We start from the raw sequence: 6,451 nt of genomic DNA on the forward strand, positions 1-6,451 counted from the left end.
TTCTGTTTGTCACATGGACAGGCTGATATTTCATGGGGTGGTGTTAGTGAGAATTCACGGAGATTGCTGGAGTATTCCATGTGCCAGATTCCTGCCCTGGAAAGAGCATCTCCACAAATGGTCATTAAATGCTCTATAATGACTATAATAATAGAAATCTCCTACCTTTGGTGTTCATCCATTCATGCATTGAACAGGTAGGTTCTCAGTCTCATACAGTATTTCTATGCAGAACATACAGCAACCTTCCAGTTTCTGGACTCTGCTAATCAACTCTGATCTAATGTTCATTTCCCAAATAGAACCCCACCCAGCACTGAAGAATCAGATTCAGCAGAGGGGGGCTTAACATTTCCTTGAGGATGAAACTGCTGAAATGACTAAGAACGTTTCTCCAAATGAGAACTCCCTTATTTGAAAGTGTTAGGTGTGCCAACCACATGAGCCCAAGTTTTCAAAGGAAAACTGCTATTCTATCTGTTTAATTGATACAGTAATTTGGTTGGATCATCACGTAGTAAAACACTATGTAATGATACAAAAGAATGTTATCCCTAGGTAAGAAAGGACTCAATACTGGCTTCTCCCCTTTCTAATCTCTCTCCCCATGAAGAGCAAACGTATTTAACTGTAAGTTTAAAATATTATTTCTTCACCTACTAAAATCAAAATCTCCAGAGACTGAATCTCCCCACGTGTGGCATACAAGATTTACTGCCTAAATGCCACTGCTCGGCTATGCCAGTGGGGCCCACCCCACTCCCAGGGATAAATAATGATTGGCAATATCAATTGTAACACCATTTCTCTCTGCCAGCTGTTGGTTTAGGGCTAAGCATGAACCTTTTCTTGCCAATGAAATCTGGGCAAGGCTATTGAGGTCACTAGGTATGATTTTCCTTCCTAGTAAAAAGAGGCAAGGGGAAAATTGTCTCCTCTTTTGTCTTCAAAGGCTCTTGTGTTTATGTGTGTGTGGGGTGCGTGTGTGTGTGTGCTGTGGATGTTTCTTGGAACTCTAACAGCTATCACTGATCCATGAAGAAAAAGTCAAAAGTAGCTCATAGAAAGCAGCCCAGATGTGATATCATTGGGCTACCGAACAAACCATGGATCCACTTACTTGCAAACACTTTGTTGTATGAGAAAAGTAAACTCGTTTTGTGTGTGTGTGTGTGTGTGTTTTGTATGTCTTATATCGATTTCTGAGAGAGGAAGAGAGATGGGGAGAGCGAGAGATAGAAACATCAGTAATGAGAGAGTCACTGATCGGCTGCCTCCGGCACGTCCCCTGCTGGGAATCGAGCCCACAACCTATGTTCTGATTGGGGATCGAACCTTGATCTCCTGGATCATAGGCTGATGCTCAACCGCTGAGCCATGCCGGCCAGGCAAAACTTGTATTTTTGAAGGCAATTTTGTCCAAATATACTGTTACTTGCCACCAAAAGCAACCTAAGCCGTGCGACAGGTGATTTTGATGCAGAGCCAACTCTGTGACGCTATGATGAGTAATGATGAGGAAGCTTTGGCTTCCCCAGGCTTCCTAGCTTTTCACATGGACGATCAGAACACTGCCTTTGTACCAATAATTCTCAAAAATGTCCAGAAAATAACAATTTAGTGTCAAAAGGTTTTAGTGTCATTCTTTTAGTCAACAGAGATTTCATAGATTGTAAAGTTATATAGTTTCTCTCCCCTACCCTTGAAGTTCAATTGTCATATTTGAATAGTGAGTGAAAAAAATAGTTGAGCCTGTAAGCATTTGTTTTTTAAATTTCTACTCAAGTAACAAACAAAACAACAACAAAACACCATTACCGTCGCTTCCTGTAGTTTCATATTTTGCTTTCTTTACTTGTAAAATTCTACTAGTCATTCAAGACCTAACTGAAAAGTCACCTTCTCAATTAGTATTTCCTAACTCCGTGTAAACTAACGCTGTCCCTCTTTTTTTTTCCTGAAGACTTATTCATTCATTCACTTATTCATTCAACAAACACCTATTAGATCCTCTCTTGCCAAGTTCTAGCTCTTGTGCTAGAATTCAAAAATCAACAAGTTGCCATCTAGTCTGAGAATAACAACTCATTCCTTAAGCGACCATAACGAAGTCTGGTAACTTTCAATTTTAGGCACGTGAGACAGAAACTTCACTCCTTCACAATCCACAAAGTTCATCAGACTTTTCTGGGTTTCTATAGTGTGTAAAGTGCAGGAGATCCAAAGATGACTGAGATGCAGATACTTTTCTTTAAAAGAGGGATAGAGGCTGATATGTCTTCACCAAACTAGTTTCCTCTGCTGCCTGGGCACATGGATAGTGGACATTTCCCAGCTTCGCTTGCAGATCAGTGTGCATGTGACTGAGGTCTGGCCGATGGGACGTGGCTGTAAATAATGTATGCTACTTCCATTCCATTGCATAAGAAACCTCGCGTGCAACCTCCACATACCCTCTCTTTTCCTGACTGTTGCCTGGAAACTAAGGACTCCAGGGTCTTAGGGGATGGCAAAGCCCTAATATACAAAGAGTTTGGGTTCCTCCATCACTGAATAGAAGGCCACCAGCTAAACACCATTACATGAGTGAGAAATAGCTTTACCTGAGGAAGAGATAAGCTCCCACTGCATTGTTACTGAGATTTTGGAATTCACCTGTTAGAGCAGCTAGTGTTACCTTTAGGTAATGTAATTATGATGTGAGAAGTGTAGGCACAGAGTTAAACAGGGGAGAGGAGGTATTGCCCCGTCTGGCTGGGGCTGAGTGATGCTTGAATAAAGCCTTGAAAGATGACTTAGTCTTCTAGATAAAATCAAGACCATTGCAGGTGGAGGAACCACATGATGAAAGGATGAGAGGTGGAAAGGAAAGTGCATGTAGGGAATTCTATGCATGGCTGTATTAATTAGAGCATCATGTTCAAGGTGTGGAGTGGCCAGAGGAAAATGGAGATGAAAACCCTGAGTGCAAATCCTGTGACACTGCCTCCTGGTTGGGCCATTTCGGGCAAGTTAACCAGTCTGAAGAAGTTTCCTCATTTGTGAAATGGTGATCATGCCTATGTCACAGAAATGTTAAAGCAGTAGTAGGCACATATTAGAGTCCCCATGGAGTCTTCCCAATGCTTTATTTTCTGTTTATAAGATTTTCCCTGAGAATGCATGCACTGCACTGAAGAGCACAGATAAGGGACACTGGTAAATTCAGACCTTCTAGTCCTTCATATAAACCACAGAAAAAAGTATATAAAAGAATGGATTTCTAAAAAGGCAAAGAGCTTTGAGTATATTGACAAGATATACTTAACAACTTTATAAGGCTGTTAAAAACTCTAGACCTTACTATGAGTGTGCTTTCCTTAACATGTAGGACAGACGAGTACGAAATACTGAGAACACCCTCTCATTACACAGGTGCATACACAGGCAGCCCCATTTCCCCCTAAACGATGCTCCTAGCCTTTGCATGAAACAGATGTAAACCTTTTCCACAGAGGAAAAGTCTGTTTTATCACTGTGGTCTGCGCGCTGACCAATCAATTATCAATGATCAATTATCAGTAGGGCAAATAAATAATTATCAATGATCAATTATCAGTAGGGCAAATAAATAATTGGTCATGAACCAGACAGTCAAAAATCTCTTGTGACAGGACATATTCTGTAAATGTTTTAAACAAAGAAATGTTTTACATTATACTTGTAGAGCAAGAGACTTCAAGAGATAATCTAGTCTATAGGTAACAAACTCAAATGCCTTCAGGGCCAAACTCAAACATGGGGTCTGTGGTCACTGGAGAAGGCACAGCTCCGCTGAAGGCATTCACATCACTGCCAACCTCTGGATCTAACCTCATGGTTTACTTTCTCATCTAAGGAAACTGGAGAGATTAGATATAGGTGACTCTTAGGGGCTACATAGTGAACATATTGGTCAGGGAGAGCAGAAAACCAAAACCACTCCAAGTCTTTTAAGCAGAAAGAGATTTTATATAGGGAATTCAGTGAACTGTTGAAAGGGCTAGAAGTACAGGGTCCAGGCTGGGCCTGCAGGAATGACTTCTAGAATATGAGTAACTGAGCAACTGAAGGATGTACTTTTTCTTCACAATCAGGAGGTCCCACGGGGACTGTGGAGTTCAAGAACACCACTTGTAACTGACCCCGAGAAGCTGGGATCTGGAAGCTGCTTGGACAGGGAGCACAGAATACCTTCGCCATCTCCCTCAACTGCCTCTTGATAGCTACAGAACCGTTGATTCAGCGCAACAACGCCGAGTCTGGCTGACACTGGCATTCTAAGTCCTTGCCCACATCCACAGTTCTGGAGACTGGACACTGGCATCTCCTAGACCTTCCTTGTTAACAGAAAACAGCCAAAAATAACAGGGAGATGGCCTCTGCCTCACCCCCGCCTTCAAAATCTCAGGCAAGTCATCTATATGCCTGACCCTGATTTTACATCCAGAACTCTAGGTGGAAGGGAGTGCGGGAAATGTTTTCAGCTTTCCAGTTTCTCATGAACAAGAGGGCACGCTAGAAGCAGGCAGGAATGGAGGAATGGATCGGAGTGCCAAACTTCCATACCCAGCACAGCAACTCCTAGTGTAGGCCCAGGGCTCTGACCTACATTACTGACTTTCCCCCCCTTATTCTATAATGCCTTCTATGGAAATCCTAAAAGATAAAAATAAAAAAAATAAAAAAGGGCAAAAACCTTAGTTAATAGGGGTATAATTCTAAAGATCTTAATAGGCTAGAAAGTATATGAGTAAGTCACTTTGCTCATATCATTAATATAGCATGAATCACACTGCCTCATGACCGGTTGGGTACATTCTGATCCTTTGGATTTTGAACTACAGGAAGGCAGAAACTGTATGTATCCGATTCATACTTGTATCTCCTGTCTCCATGCTTGCTTGGTCCGGAGAAGACAGACACACGGGTATTAGCTGAATTGAAATGTTTCACTCTTGCCTTGGAGGGAAACAGTCAGCCAGGTTTCCGCGGGCTGCGCCGCAGCAACAATGTCAGGTGGGGCCGTTGTGGAGAAGGAGAGGGGAAAGGGGTTAGTCTTTCGGTGAAAACCTGGCTGAGAGAGGTCTGGCTCCAGGTGCTGTCAGTTTCTGGATGGGAGGCTGAAGGAAACGGTGTCTTTCTGCGATTAGTCTTTTAGGGCAGCAAATCTCACCAGAGTCTAAGATGAGGTAACAGGGGTGAGGTAGCCAGCGGATGCCTGGAGAGTGAGGAGCCACAGGCAGGCGCGGCGAGCGCTGGGCGCGGGGGGTTCTGTTGCCCAGTGGCCCACAGTAGCAACACCCTCGGGTGGATTTCAGGTCAAAAACAAAACAAGACAACGAGAGAAACCCAGCCCCACGGCAACACAGCAGGGAACACGGCCCCGCTCGGCGCGCAACCAGAACCAGCGGGGCGCTCGCTGCGTCGCCGGCCGGCCGGGCGGACACGGTGCCCGCGGCCCGCGCCGGCTCTGCGCCCCGCGTGCTCCCCCGGGACACTCACCTCGCGGTCTCGGGCGCAGGCCCCCGGCTCTGCCCGGCGACTAGGCGATGGGCTAAAGCTGTCTGCGGGGGAGCCTCGTCCCGCCCGCCGCGCCGGGCCTCCGAGCGGCGCCTGCAGCGGGCGGAGCCCGAAGGAGGGTCATCGCCGCGGTCCAGGCTCCGCGCGCCGCCCGCGCCCGCGGCCCCGCCTTCTCCGCTCGCGCGCGGGGCGGCCCGCCGAGGGGGAGCGGGCCCGGTGGGGGTGTCGGCTCCCGCGGGGCGGCGCCGCGGCCCCCCCTCCGGGATCTCCCAGGAAAGGTCGCCCTGGGAGCGCAGCCCCGCGCCGGGCGCAGCCCCGACGCCAGATCCCGGCGAGGGCGCGCCGGCCCTGCAGCCGCGGCCGGGCTGTGGGCTCCCAGACCGAGCTCTGTTTTCTGGGCTTTAACGCCACCTTGTAGTTGCACTTTGTAAAACAGTTTTCCTGTGCGATGGGAAGACCGAGGTTCATTCTTCTGGTGACCAGTTAAGTGGGACAAAAGGCTTGTGCCACTGGTATCGCTTCTTCAGCTCGTGCCCTTCTCGTTACTGTTTCAGGTTTAACCTTTCCATCCGCAGCTTGATCTGTTTCCTTTAAAACTACCTCCCATCTCCCTGTCTTCCTTTCCTCTGTATTTTGCCTCTCCAAGAATGTGCACATGCGCGCCGTCCCTTTAGGGGTTATTTACATTTTCTTCTGTAAAAAAAATGTTCTTACCTGTTTTCCACTCCTTTAAGTAGGTGCCAATTTTAATCACCTCTTTTCAGGCAGGAGCTACAATGCCAAGTAAATGCCTCCAGCAGACAGGAACCATTCTTGTCTCTCAGGTCCTCCTTTGTGGAAAGAATAGATGAACCTAGGTCCTGTCCAATGAGCTTCTCAGAGCATCTAAAATGATTGTTTTCCTAACTGA

The 6,451-nt window shown here is 46.4% G+C and overlaps 1 protein-coding gene across 3 annotated transcripts in view; it reads right to left on the reverse strand.

Moving 5' to 3' along the window:
• SLC9B2 (solute carrier family 9 member B2) overlaps window positions 1-6,398 on the reverse strand; it is a 56,299-nt gene extending 49,901 nt beyond the window's left edge. For 2 of the 3 annotated variants that reach the window (XM_081162641.1, XM_081162639.1), the window contains exon 1: window positions 5,524-5,717. The gene's annotated coding sequence lies outside the window, so the exon portion shown is untranslated. Of the gene's footprint in view, window positions 1-5,523; window positions 5,718-6,255 lie in introns of those variants that run through there. The other variant, XM_081162640.1, reaches the window with a different exon arrangement.
• Between the last annotated feature and the right edge of the window lie 53 nt (window positions 6,399-6,451).

The sequence above is a fragment of the Miniopterus schreibersii genome (assembly GCF_964146895.1).
Source record: "Miniopterus schreibersii genome assembly, chromosome: 1".
In the NCBI taxonomy this organism is placed as follows: Eukaryota; Metazoa; Chordata; class Mammalia; order Chiroptera; family Miniopteridae; genus Miniopterus; species Miniopterus schreibersii.